Source organism: Hyaena hyaena, unplaced genomic scaffold (genome assembly GCF_003009895.1).
Source record: "Hyaena hyaena isolate Hyena2069 unplaced genomic scaffold, ASM300989v1 scaffold_1313, whole genome shotgun sequence".
In the NCBI taxonomy this organism is placed as follows: domain Eukaryota; kingdom Metazoa; phylum Chordata; class Mammalia; order Carnivora; family Hyaenidae; genus Hyaena; species Hyaena hyaena.
In genome coordinates this window covers 244,004-259,312 of record NW_024081942.1, presented here as the reverse complement: position 1 = coordinate 259,312, position 15,309 = coordinate 244,004, and the positions used below count along the sequence as shown (strand labels likewise).

Sequence of the window (15,309 nt, the reverse complement as noted above, 5' to 3'; positions counted from 1 at the left end):
TTCTTTGTGTATTTATTAGTGGTTTTTGATATATGGTTACCATTAGGTTTGTGTATAACCTCTTCTGCATATAGCAGTTGACGTTAAGTTGATGGCCATTTAAGTTTTGAACCCATTCATTATTCCTCTCTTTCCCATGCTTTAGGTATATGCTGTTATATTTAATATGCTTTTATTCAAATAGTCTAAAATGAATTTAATTAGAGCCACTGAAGCTGGAGGTGGGGGACAGGAAAAACATTGAAGAAAAATGATGGTCAGTATGTTCCAAATTTGAAGAAAATTATATATGGTCAAATTCAAGCAGTTCAAGAGACTACAAAAAAATTTAGAAGAGAGAAAATTTTTAAAGAGACATCATAATTAAAAAACTGAAAATCGGGGCCCCTGGGTGGCTTAGTCGGTTAAGCGCCCGACTTTCGCTTGCGTCATGATCTCGCGGTTCGTGGGTTCGAGCCCTGCGTCGGGCTCTGTGCTGACTGCCAGCTCAGAGCCTGGAGCCTGTTTCAGTCTGTGACTCCCTCTCTCTCTGACCCTCCCCTGCTCACGCTGTCTCTCTCTCTCTCTCTTCTAGAAATAAATAAAACATTAAAAAAGAAAAAAAAAGAAAAAAAAACTGAAAATCACATAAAGGAAAAATATTAAAGGCAGTCAGAGAAAAATGACATGTATTGATTACAGATAAGTAGACAAACATATAAATATATGATAGAACAAATCCTTTCCTGATAATAGAATGCTAATAAATTTAGAATGTATTATGACTTAAAAAATTACTATTTTAGAATTAATGTAGTAAATTATATTCTGGTAAGAACTATTGATGGGAACTAAAACCATGGAGTGGAGGGAGTACTGTGGAATAGTATTACATAATCTCAGATAACCCCCTTATATATATATTAATGACAAAATGAAAAATGGTAACTAAGTGGTGAAGGAATCAGAAAATACCAGAGCAGGTCTTACAGTGTGGTGGACAGACTTTTAGATGGCTCCCAATTATACCCTCCTCTGAGTACCCATGCCTATTATAAACTCATTTCATTGACTATGAGCAGGACCTACTACTTAAATCAATAGAATACAGCAAAGATAATGGGATGCCAGTTGGAAGACAATACTACAGAAGTTTGTAACCCCTCTTGCTAGTAGACTCTCTCCCTTGATGCTTTTGATGAAGCAAGCTGCTATATTCTGAGCTGCCCTATTAAGAAGCCCATGGAATTCAGGGAAGCTTCAGACCCATAGCCGGCAAGAAACTAAGGCCCTCGGTTCTATGGCATGCACGGGTTTGAATTCTGCCTATAACCATGTGTGATTTGAAGCAGATCCTTTTGTAGTTGAGCCTTGAAATACCACAGCTCAGCTGACACCTTGATTGTAGCAACATATGATTCTGAATCGGAAGACTCAGTTGAGCCACACCCATTTTCTGACCCATTGAAACTGTCATACAAAAAAGAAGGTGTGTATTCTTCAAGCTGCTAATTTTGTGGCCCCACAGTTATGCAACAGTACATAATTAATACACCAAGCTATCAAAATTAACATTTTTTTTAATTTTTTAAAGCTTTTTTTTTTAAATTATTATTTCTAGGAGAGAGAGAGACAGCGTGAGCAGGGGAGGGTCAGAGAGAGAGGGAGTCACAGACTGAAACAGGCTCCAGGCTCTGAGCTGGCAGTCAGCACAGAGCCCGACGCGGGGCTCGAACCCACGAACCGCGAGATCATGACCTAAGCGAAAGTCGGACGCCCAACCGAATAAGCCACCCAGGCGTCCCTCAAAATTAACATTATTAAAATGAGATAAATAGAAATTATATGCTACCAGACGGGGTGGCTGGGTGGCTCAGTCGGTTAAGCATCCAACTTCGGCTCAGGTCATGATCTCACGGTTCATGGGTTCGAGTCCCGCATCAGGCTCTGTGCTGACAGCTTAGAGCCTGGAGCCTTCTTCAGATTCTGTGTCTTCCTCTCTCTCTGACCTTCCCCTGCTCATGCTGTCCCTATCTCTCTCTCAAATAAAACATTAAAATTTAAAAAAATAAGAAAAGAAAAGAAAAGAAATTATATGCTACCAGATATGGTACACTGAAAAAGATACATTACTTATGTAGTGTCCTAGCCTATAATGCATACTTGAAGCTATTCATATGAAGACATCAGCAATACCTAAGTTGAGGAATATTCTATAAAATTACTAGTTATATTCTTTAATGACATGAAAGAAAGAAAATACAAGAAAGTGGTCCAGGTTGAAGGAAACTAAATAATGACAGCTAAATACAATTTCTGACCCTAAACCAAATCTTATACTAGAAAATAAACAGCTATAAAGCATATCACTGTGACAATTGATGAAACTGGAATATCCAATATAAAGTATATAAAAATGTATTGAAGTTACATTTTTTGAATTTGATTACTGTATTATGGATTATAGACATGTGATTAAATAATATTGTTCTTAGGAAATGCATACTGAAGTATCGTGGGTTTATAAAACTATTATATGATTTCATATAGAGAAGATAAAGCATATGTGGGGAAAGTGTTAAAAATTAATAAACCTGCAAAAATTGTTATTTTGTATAGTTTTTATAAATGTTCTCTCAGTTTAAAATTGCCTCACAATAAAATGGTAGAAATAATGATAAACAGGCATTCAATTGTTGCCAAATACATTGTATTACACTAAGAAACCTAACAGAACTTAGGATTTCTCAGGATATAACCGAAAGACTGTCATACATTGAGCCCTATATATCGTTAGTTAAAAATACACAAACTATTAATGCATTTTAGCTTCTACTAGCTTGCAGAAATCTTCATGTAAAGGTAGAAAAAATGCAATTTTTCTCCATTTCTAGTTTAGAAAGTATCCTTATACATTTTATCAAAAGCTAATTAAAATTCCATGCCACTGGTAAAAAGAACATGAACACGGAATTTAGCAAAGGTAGATAAATCACTAGGACACTGGGAATTGACTGCGGGGGAAGAAACTTGAATATTGCAGCAAAACTAGGCCATCTATTCACTTCAACAGGAATCGATTGCTTATAATTTATCTGCAGGGTTGCCTGAGCAAGGAGAGGGAAAGCCACAGTATCATTATCATCATCATACAATTACTTACATGTTAATTGGCAATCAACTGTGATAATATACATAGCACGAAAAGTAAAGAAAGAGGAGAGGAACAGGACATGGGAAGAGGAAAATTTTAGTTATAGGGAAAACATAAACCATTTTCTCTCCACAACTTTCTCTCTGATCCCCTTGCTAAAAAAAAACTAAAAAAAAAAAAAAGTAATTGGATTTTACTAAGTTACCATTGCCTCCCTGGTAATTACAGTGAAATTTAAAGTTTCAGAGCATATATACACTCTACATTATTTTCCTCAATAATTTTCAAAATGTTATTTTATGACATAACAGCTTCAAAATCAAAGGAGTGTTTAAAAACTGTTGGCAGGCTTGATGGCTCAAGAGATTTGTAATGGGTTATACACTGCCTTTGATTTCTAGGTCATTGCTTTAAATCCATTCTGCTTAATGACTATTGGCTGTTTAAAGTGAAATGAACTGGTGAGTTTAGCAGAGTTCCATAGTCATTTGTATTATCTACTACCTTTTACCCAAAAAAATTGTATATAGAGTCTCTAGTCACCCCTCTGCCTCAACAGCAAGTGGAGAGATTCAAGTTAGAAATATGGGTCAAAATTGAGATGCAATCACTTTTTTGACTATCTAATTGTCAACAACTAGCTTGCGTTCTTTTAGCCTTAATTTCTCCACTTTTTACATTTGTGTCTAAATGTGGGTGTATTTCACAAATAAATCATCTACTTCACTGAATTGTTTTTTCAAATAAATACCTTATGTGACCATAGCAATACTTTTTGGGGGTCTTGTAAGGGACAAATACTCTAGTTAGTTCACATTACTTCATTTAATTTGATGTGATGCCTAAAACTCACTGTGAAGTACTTGTTATTTTTTTAATAAATGGAAAAGTCACCTTAGAAACATTATGCAGTTTCCCCAAAACACATAATTTTTTTTAATGTTTTATTTATTTCTAGGAGAGAGAGAGAGAGAGAGACAGCGTGAGCAGGGGAGGGTCAGAGAGAGAGGGAGTCACAGACTCTGAAACAGGCTCCAGGCTCTGAGCTGGCAGTCAGCACAGAGCCCAATGCGGGGCTCGAACCCACGAACCGCGAGATCATGACCTAAGCGAAAGTCGGACGCTTAACCGACTAAGCCACCCAGGCGCCCCAAAACACATAGATTTTTTAAGCAATCATTCATTAATGATTAAGTCAACATAAATTACTGGTCCAACTTAATTCTATCAAAATTCTCCAAGGCACTGGAGAGACAGCGGTAAACAAAAGGGACAAAGACCAAGACCTCAAGAGCTACTTCTGGGAGGGCAAGTCAGACAGTAAACAAACATATCAAGAATAACATTTCATATATTAGTAAAATTATAAAGTCTATAAATGTATTTGGTGAAGATAGAGTGAGGAGGCACGTGGTGCATAAAATAATCCGGAAAAGACTCTAGGGAAGGTGACATTTAACCAGAGACCTGAATAATTACAAGGAACCATGTCCTTTGTCAGTGTGCTAAGATTGATGTGCAAATTTGTTATAATCCAATTTAGGTCTATCCATATTCCTTTGCAGTCTTAATTTTCTCTTTTTTGTCTTTCTACTGATTTTAAAAGGCAGATGATTTAGCAAATTTGCAGAGGTTACCAATCCATAATTGGATATTATTTTACATCCTAAAAATAGAGGGAAGAAAGAGACAGACAGTTGAGGAAAATGAAAATGGCTTTACATAGCTCATAATAAAATGGCTATGAAGTTTAATTTGGTCTATGCTACTTGCTTATCGTGTGATTTATGATTTGGCCAAATTCCCTCTTCTCACATACACACACAAAAATGCTTTTGTACAGTATACTCAGTTGCTATGAGGATTAAGTGAAATGACTTTTATAAAATATCTGAGATATAGTTAGTGCTCATGAAATATGAGTACCTGAAATTAGGAGGATGGAAATTGAGAAACAATTCTCCTGTGGATATCTTTAGAAAATTTTTTAAAGATTGTGACTCATCTTCTTTCTCTTACTTTAATATAATATTCTAATGGCAGCCAGCCATGTTGGGAATTTTATTTTATTTTTTAATGTTTATTTATTTTTGAGATGGGGAGAAGGGCAGAGAGAGAGGGAGAGAGAGGATCTGAAGTGGACTGTGCACTGACAGCAGAGAGCTCCATGCGGGGATCGAACTCACAAACCATGAGATCATGACCTGAGCCCAAGTCAGATGTTTAACTGACTGAGCCATCCAGGCACCCCAGGGATTTTAAAATATGAAAGTAATATGAAATAAACTTTAAAGAAAGAAAGTTGGTTCTTTGTGACTCTAGAACATATCTGCTGTAAGCAAACCTATAAATAAATAAATTCATTAATTTATTCTCCACTCAAAGAGTTGTTAGTTATCTATTCTCATAGAGTATGCTACATGTGAGAGAAAGAAATGGACTAATATTCCCCTTAAAAAAAAAAAGTAAAATGAATGTGATTAAATACCATTAACAATGTACAGAAGTTGAGAATAGACCTGACCTTTCTGTGCTACCCAAGGAGGTGTCCATATGGCATTGTTCTGCCATTCTCATAACTCAAACGGAAACTTTCACAATGTCCTGCAAATGAAGGAGAAGGATGTCCTTAAATTACTTGTAGCAGGAACCAACTTAGGTGGCAACAACTTTGACTTTCAAATGGAACAGCACATCTACAAAAGGAAAAGTGATGATGCCTGCATCATAAATGTGAAGAGAACCTTGGAAAAGCTTCTGCTGGTAGCTCATGCTACTATTGCCATTGAAAACCTGCCTGATGTGAGTGTCATATTATCCAGGAGCACTGGCCAACACGCTCTACTGAAGTTTGCTGCAACTACTGGAGCCACTCCTATTACTGGCTGCTTCATTTCTAGAAACTTCACTAACCAGTTCCAGGTAGCTTTCCAGGAGCTGAGGCCTCTAGTGGTTACTGATCCCAGGGCTGACCACCAGCCTCTCACAGAGGTGTCTTTTTATGTTTACCTGCCTACCATTGCTCTGTGTTACACAGACTCTCCTCTTGTGAACATTCCATCACTTGTAACAACAAGGGACCTCACTCAGTGGATCTGATGTGGATGCTAGCCTGGGAAGTTCAGGACATATGTGGCACTATTTCCCATGAACAACCACGGGAGGTCATACCTGATCTCCACTTCTACAGAGATCCTGAAAAGATTGAAAAGGAAGAGCAAGCCACTTCTGGAAAGGCTGTGATCAAAGAGGAATTTCAGAATGAATGGACTGCTCTAGCTCCTGAGTTCACGGCTACTCAACCTTAAGTCACAGACTGGTCTGAAGGCATATGGGGCCCTCTGTGCCTACTCAGCAGTTCCCTACTGAAGACTGGAGTGCTCAGCCTGCCACTGAAGACTGGTCCATAGCTCTCATTGCTCTAGCCACTAGCCACTGAAAGGGCACGAACACTGAGTAGTCTTTAGCTGCTCTTTCACAAAGGCATACTAAATGGAAAGAGGGTTGATGGAAAATAAACTGTTTCTTAAAAAAAATTAAAAAGGGCCTGAATTTCATTTTAGACTCTATCTAGTAAATAAAGAAATCTTTAAATTTTGAAATTAGAATTTAAAGAAAACATTCCCTCTACTTAGAACAAGTTGGACAGTTTGTATATAAATATTGTAGAATCCTGAGAAATAAGCATTATTAGTCTAAAATATTTCTATTGATGTTTCAAATTTAAGCAACAGGAATAAAATGGAGCTGAACCCACAGCCAACTGGTTGTTATCTTTCAGCCTGACACTTTTTTTTGCAGCAATACATATAGCTTTCAAAATGTTTAAGTGTGTTTAAGAATATTCTAAGGCCTACACCTCTTACAGTATTAATGAGGCAATGTTTTATTCTTTTATACAAGAAAATAACATTAAATGGGATACTTTATGGAAATCTCTCCAAATAAGTGGTCAAGTCATTGCTGTTATTGATTCCTTGAGAGGAAATATAATTGCAGAAATATAGATTTTTTTAACTACAATATTTAATCTTTTGGAAGGAAACCTGATGCTCATGACAGATCAACACCCAGAATATCCATAGGCAAGTTAATTGCTCAGTTGATGACAGGATTGATTAGGCAGAAAAACAATTTCTATGAAGCATAAAATTTAGGAAATGAACTGTTTAATTTAATGAGCAGAATTACTGTTTAAATCATTCATGACTGATCCTATTATTAGTTCTACAAGTACTAAGGTGAACATCAACTCTTATCATTTATGATACCACAGACTAGTGTTAGATCTTTCCTTGAAAGTCTTGCTGAAGTATTTTCATACAAGTATTCCATGGAGAAGTCACTAAATATTAAAAATACCACTAATGAGATTAATATACAATCACTCTTCTGAAAAAGCATTCTAATCAATCTTTAGAATGGAAGAACCAGTACTACTAAACTCATTATGCTTATGGAAAAATATGAGACAGTGAATTTAAGCAGCTTGTTCAAGGTCACAAAATAAAATAATTTCTGACATACAAATAAGATTCCATCCTTCAAAGCCCACCCCAGTGCCTTGTCTACTTTATCTGTACCCTCTGTGATACATAACTGTAACCGTTAACTATTTTCATTATTTATAACTGCTGTTCTCTCAAAGGAGATTCCCTTTATGCTATTATGTTGCATCAATAATATCCGTAAGCAAAACAGAAATATATTCTGTTTAAATTGGAGGATATTTTCCTTTTTCTCAGCTTAGTGTTATCTCAAATAGGAGATGAACTATATGATATTGCAATCCTGTATGTAGAAAAGTAAATAGTGCTACTTTAAAAAAAAAACCAAGAGTTGATTTTTTTTGTAAATCTTAGTTATACATTGCCAACATGAAATGTGATATTAAACTCTAATGTTTCTTAATATGTCAGGGTTTTTTCTATTATTGTGGTTTCATTCTAACATCTGCTGCTCATCTTCTATAAATTTGAGATAAATTCAAATTTTCTTTTTTCTCAAATATTTCTCATTTTTAAGACAAAAAAACACAGATGTTCACTGTTAAAATATATTTGGTATTATTTGCCTTTTCATAGAAGGACAATAGTCAAGCTTTATGGAAAAATGTAACAGAAAACTACTTTTCATATCTAAGTTATAGGTTTAAATGTAAAATTATAAATAATATTTCTGTACATCTCATTATACTAAAACATCAATAAAGGCCATAATTACTGTCTTAAGTTTTACATGGAAAAATGTTAACCTCTTACTGGCCCTTGTTTGCTCTGAGACAAGGAGAATACACCATGACTTAGCCCAGGGCAGTCTTATACTCTGGGGTTTTTTTCTGCTTTTCAGCTAGGGCTACTTCTGGTTACAAAGTTCATTAAAAGATAGATAATACTTCTATACTGTTCAACCGGTACTCTGTTTTTGTTCCGTCATACTTAAGAGTCTTTTCCTTTAGTAACCCATATATGTACATTCAAACTGTACAGTTTAGGAATGTTTTTTATCAAAAACTTTTTTTTTATCGTGGCGCCTGGGTGGCTCAGTCGGTTAAGCGTCGGACTTCGGCTCAGGTCATGATCTCCCGGTTCGTGGGTTCGAGCCCCGCATCGGGCTCTGTGCTGACAGCTAGCTTAGAGCCTGGAGCCTGCTTTGGATTCTAGGCCTCCTTCTCTCTCTAACCCCTTCCCTGTACTCTATCTCTCTCTCTCTCTCCCCCCCCGTCTCTCTCTCTCTCTCTCAGAAATAAATAAACAACATTATTTTTATTTATTTATTTATTTATAAATCTGGGGCTTCTGGGTGACTCAGTCAGTTAAGCAACTGACTTCAGCTCGGGTCATGATCTCACGGTTTGTGAGCTCGAGCCCCGCATCGGGCTCTGTGCTGACAGCTCAGAGCCTGGAGCCTGCTTCAGATTCTGTGTCTCCCTCTCTCTCCATCCCTCCCCTGCTCGCACTGTGTGTCTCTCTCAAAAATATATAAACATTAAACATTTTAATGTATTTTTTTATCAAAAATTGAAGTTTGGAAAGCTGTGTAACAGAAGAAATATTGAAATGTAAGAGCGTACATAAAAATGAAAAGCAACTGATCTCTCATATCATTCTGGAATGAGCAATGCATAATTACTTTGGAAAAGTGTCTATCACAACCAATACAAACAGACATATGCATACTCTGCGTGCATTATATATGTGTAGCAAAAAACATATACGAGAATATTTGAAATATGAAAATATGAAAATTTTTCTGCAGGGGTGCCTGGGTGGTTCACACGGTTAGGCAGCCAACTTCGGCTCAGGTCATGATCTCCCAGTTCGTGGGTTCCAGCCCCGCGTGGGGCTCTGTGCTGACAGCTCGCTCAGAGCCTGGAGCCTGTTTCAGATTCTATGTCTCCCTCTCTCTCTGACCCTCCCCTGCTCACACTGTCTCTCTCTCTCTCTCTCTCTCAGAAATAAATAAAACATTTTTTAAAAATTTTTTAAAAAGAAAATTTTTCTACAATATTTCAAAATATTTCAAAATATAAACTATCCACATATTTTAGTTTATATTTTGAAATATTGCAGAAAAATTTTCTTTTTAAAAAATTTTTAAAAAATGTTTTATTTATTTCTGAGAGAGAGAGAGATACAGAGAGACAGTGGACCTTGAGGGTGTTATGCTGAGCGAAATAAGTCAGGCAGAGAAGGACAAATATCATATGTGTGCACGTATAGGAGGATTAGGAGGAACTTAACAGAGGACCAAGGGGGAGAAGAAGGGCGGAAATGGTGGGGGAAAGGGAGAGAGGCAAACCATGAGAGACTCTTGAATGCTGACAAAAACTGAGGACTGATGGATGTGGGGGGGAGGAGGGATGGGCATGGAGGAGGACACTTGTGGGGATGAGCACTGAGTGTTGTGGAAACTAATTTGACAATAAACTATTTGTAAAAAAATAAAAAATAAAGGAAAAAAAAACTACCCACATATTCTCCATTGGTAAAATTAACAATTAAAATGTGACTTATGCATACATTCTTTCAGTGGAATATTGTACAATGACAAAAACAAATTGGTACAACAAAGAAAACATAAATGAATCTCAGCAAACATAATTTAAGTAAGAGAAACCAGACATCAAGGTGAATATTTGGTATAATTCTGCTTAAATTAAGCTTAAGATTAGTCAAAATTAATCTATAATGGTACAAATCAAAGAGTGGTAGACATTGGCATGATCCATCTTTAATACTTCATGGGTGCACATGGTCTGTATTTTGACCTAAGTGGGGATTAAGTAGCTAAGGCCATTTTGAAATGCATTATTTGAACTCTAATCATCTTCTACATGTCATACTTCAGTAAAATTGTGGTCCCCTCTAAAATGCAGCAATTCAAGTTGGCCATCTAATTTTGGGGTTTAAGTTTGTTCTTGTTTTTTAAATTTTTTTTTTAGAGTGAGAAAAGGGAACGATATCAATCAATTTTAGATAAAATGAATTCTCAGTTTTGTTAATTGGTTGAAGACGATTTCAGATACAGTCTAGGGACTTGAAATGCTGAATTGGAGTATCACTTTAGTCAAGGATAAAACCTATTAATAGCAACATCCTTCAATGGGAGCAATAAAAAGGTACTGATGATGAGAGTTTGAAGGGTTCAGATCTGAGTAGCTTTCAGCTCTGTAGTCAACCAAATGCTATTGGATTGAGTCTAACATAAACACTAATAAAAAAAAAGGAAATTCACATCACTTAATATTATTATCTTTGATCTGGTTTTTAGTGAGAACTTCTTGAAGGTCAAAGCTTCACTAAAACCCATTGGTAATCACAGTTTTAATACCACCAATAATGGCTGCCTAAGAATACCAGGAAAATAAAAGCATTGCTCTACTGCAGAACACAAGAAAACGTACCTCAGTGGGTTATGACATATCAAGTGCCTTGTTAAGGTCTAATTCTGGTTCCAGTAGTTCACCTATTCTATTTTCACTATCCCTGCTTTCCTACCTGGGGAAGTCCTTGTCTTTGATAACATGTGCCATGTTTTATTACATTTCATTCACTATTCTTAGGTTGTGAATGAACTTTAACTTCATTTTGAGGTATCTTCTTAACCCACAGAATTTTGCTGTGATGTCACAACCTCATACTTAAAAGATAAACTATCTAGTAAATTAATTTTGTGGAATTCCTGTTGCCTTAGTTTTCTTATTTCCTTTTTCTCAGCCTTTCTGGAAAGGTCTGAAAATGAAATAAGCCTTTTTTTTATAAAATCATATTAAAATTCTAAGTAACAGAAAATCTGTATAATTAATATCTGAAGTAATGTCAACTGTGTATCTGGACACTGAAAAGTTTTAACTCCATCCTTCAGAATCTGTTTACTGAATCCATTGGCACTCTAATTCCATAGTGGGGCTGAACTGCCCTCAATGAGAACTTACTCCTCTTTACAGTCTCTAATCTTTCCTAGGACTCTGTTGATAAAAATCAGATGATCAGGACTTTTTTTTTTCCTCAATACTTGAGGAATCATTATTTTCCATTTTTCCTCTTCCAGCAATGGCGCTATGTATTTAACTGTTTTGTTTTGTTTTGTTTTAGTTACATATATACAGGAAAATACAGATTACAAACAATTACTCATCTATCCTATATCTAACCAGGCCACCATCTTCATTCACACTGACTTTTTCAAGTGAAAAAGACACGTTTTTTAAAAAATATTTATCCATAATTCCTTTCTATATCTCTTTCTTTTCTCTTGTATATGGGAAGACAGAGAATCTCTTCCATCTTTACATCCTTCAGTGCCCTCCCTGCTCCTCAGCTCTCCATTTCTTTCCTTAGTACTTCACTGTAGAAAAGACACCATGTTATTTATTAGAAAAGTGCCTTTAACTGTATGTCACAACTCAGCCTTTACTTTTGCTCAACATGTATCATGATCTGATGATTAAAAGCCATCAGTGATAAATAAATTTTGACCAAAAGTTAGATATTTCACAGTCTAAGTGAACAGTATAGAATTATACTCAGAATGCATAGAGTAAGACATCTATTTTTATATTTAACCCTAGTATCAATTAAAATTATTTGTTATTAAGTTAAATATTAATGAATGAAAAAGATAGAAATCGAATAACATTCTTATCTATTCAAAACAGAAAATGGATGAACACCAGTTTCTCTTCTAAGAATGTTATAGCTTATGGAATTGTTACCTTAATTGAGCTAAAAATGTGTCATTCCTATTTTATATCCTATAACAAATTGCTTTATAGAACTTACATATTTATATTTTTTTCTTGATACTAATTATATAAATTATACAATAGACATATGTAAATGCCATTCAGTGCCTTAAAAACTACTATCATTTTTATAATATCACCTTTATAGTTTGGACCATACTGTGTCACTGGCAACCCATAATTAAAGACACAATGGGTTTTCAAATGGTAGTCATGCAGCAGGACTGCTCCTTTATTGACAAAAAATGTCAACTTCCTAGTTTTCAGGTATAGTAATTTCAGCAAGAGGCCTTCAAGTGTCACTCAGACTCAGATACTTGTCTGTGTCTGTGCAAGACTCTAATTAGGAGGCAGTGATGACAAAAGCAGAAATGGATTTAGAAGGAACCAGCAGTTTCCAGGAAAAGCAGTGACAATGGCGCAACCTATGGTTTTAGTCTCCCCTGGTGGCACTGGTTTCCTCAGTGGACTGGTTTTGTGGCATAAATTTTGCATCCCTATACTATTACCCCTCTTCTGAACTTCCTCTTCAATATCTCCATCAATTGAGTGATTTTCTAAATGTCTTATTAATAAATTCCTTCTTTACCTAACTAAGAAATAATGCATTTTAATTCTTTCCAAATAAAAATGCTTAGTTGTCAATCACAGCCCTCATATGTCCATGGCTGATTAGTCTAAGCCTGAAATGAATGCCTGAGAAAGGTATAAAATAGTTATTCTGAAAGCCCCAAAATTAATCGGGACAAAATTAAAACTCTCAGCATCTATGTGTTCAAATTAATCTATATGCAAGCTGTAATACTTATGGATATTTTCACTAAGCCATTTTCAAATCTATTTTAACAAGCTGGAAATATACTCCTCCACCAATAAAACCCATGAGGGTAAAAAATAGAAAAAAAGTATTGAGACAAAGACACAAATTCTATTATTTTTGACCTGAAATAAGATCTCATGTCCCTTGACAACTAGCCTAGTGTTTTCCTACTAAAGTGCACTGCCTCCCAGCTATTTTAGGGGAGAAAAGTGTTCTACTTAAATTACTGGTCTGGTGAGCACTTTGGGAAGTGATCTCTGATCTCTTTTTCTGAAATCATCAGTATTTCTAAGTCTTTAGGGAAAAGACTTGAAATACTGAACACTGTCTTAAAGAATATACTTTCTCCTGTGTAAAAGCTACTGCAATAAAGAGAGTATGAGAAATGAGGGATTCAAAGGGGGGAGGGCAACTACAAAAGATAGGTCCACATTGTCCATGAATTATTAAAGATGTTAAGGTGAGAGGCATTACCTTATGGGTTTTGACAGGGTTTATTTCTGTTTTGGGCTTTGGTTTTGTTTTTAATTCTTTATATAGTTCTCTACATTAGGCGCTAAAATTTTAGCAAAAAAAAAAATCCTTTTATTTTAACCACCCAAAATATTTAAAAATTTAGTAGAGTGTTTAAATATAGAAAAACCCATATTTAAGACCCTAACAATCCTATAGAGTAGAGTGAAATAAATTTATATCTGTAAAATCTATACCTTGAATGTGTCTGGGGAACTAATTAAACAATAGAAATACACTTTATTAGTCCCTACCACATTCCTCTACAATAATTTAAATTACAAAACTGAATAACTAGACTCTTCTTTCAAAAGTTGTGTTGTCTTTTTTTAATAAGTTTACTAAGCAGGTATTTTATTTTCCTTAATAAACAACAAAAATCTAAAGCAAGCCCTTAAAATCACTTGCCTGTTAATTTCCATCATTTCCCAAAGTTCAGAGAAATTAATAAAAGTTTTTTTAATAAGACTTTTTTTGGATTACAAAAAGAAGAAAAATATTAATTTGAATATATAAAATCAAAATGACACAGCCATCTTAGGAAGACAGAAATCCAAATAAATTGGTGTAAGTCTTCCCACCATAAGCAAAGTGAGACATTTAGACAACAGTTTATAAGGGGGCCCAGAAAAATGTATTGAAACATTTGTTCAGTTCCATAACCCAACTGACAGTTTAATAATAGTACTTGAAGGTGATTTTCTAATAAAGAAAGAAAATACATCTTGCATATAATTTCATAATGCATTATCTATATGTACATATATATATTTTGCTAGATGTTTTTTACTAAGCAGAACTTTCTATTCCTTGAGCTTGTTGGAAATTGAGTCTGATTTGATTTGATAGTAAACCCTGAAAAAACATTTTCTATTCTTAATATACACTATTCAGAGAAGCCATATTAGTAATACCTAAGGAGCAGATAGTGTGTTAATAGAGGGTACTTGCCAATTTTCTGCTTTTCTTTATTTTCTTTTTACATGAACATCTGGACGTTTCCATTTTCAAGCTTTGCTTTCTGTAGAGGTTGAGAATGGAACTGCCTTAGAATCCTGTTGTTAAGGAACAAGATTAAATGTGGTAGTTACGATTTGAGGAAGAAAGATTTGGGATGTGTGGCATAAGTAAGTCTATGAGCTGTAATAATACATTTTGTTGCAATGTTCAAGAGTGATTTTTTTTTTAATGAATTTGATTTGGTCTCGGTTTACTTTTATATTTCCCTGACTAGACATTATACACACACACACACACACACACACACACACACATGCACACATACACACATACACACGTGATGCGTGCACGCACACACACATACAAATTATGCTACAGCACATAAAATTGTATTCAGTTCCTCTAACATCTAAAGTTTTCTCTTAGTTCCAGGAAATCAGGCATGTTATTTCCTGTGTTTATGTATTTTTCATTACTTATTCCATCTGGCTAATTGCAATTTATACTTCAGGCTTCAACTTAGATGTCATTTCCACTAGGAAGGTTTCATAACTGCCAGGATTTCCCAAACCCTCACCCCGGTAGTTACAATTAGATGCCTTTTCCATGTGCTCCCATTCCCTGTATTATCTATAT

General features: G+C 35.2%; 1 pseudogene; it reads left to right on the top strand.

Annotated features, from left to right (window-relative positions):
- The first annotated feature begins 5,686 nt into the window (after positions 1-5,686).
- On the top strand, positions 5,687-6,572 carry LOC120225037 (annotated as a pseudogene).
- Positions 6,573-15,309: the final 8,737 nt, after the last annotated feature.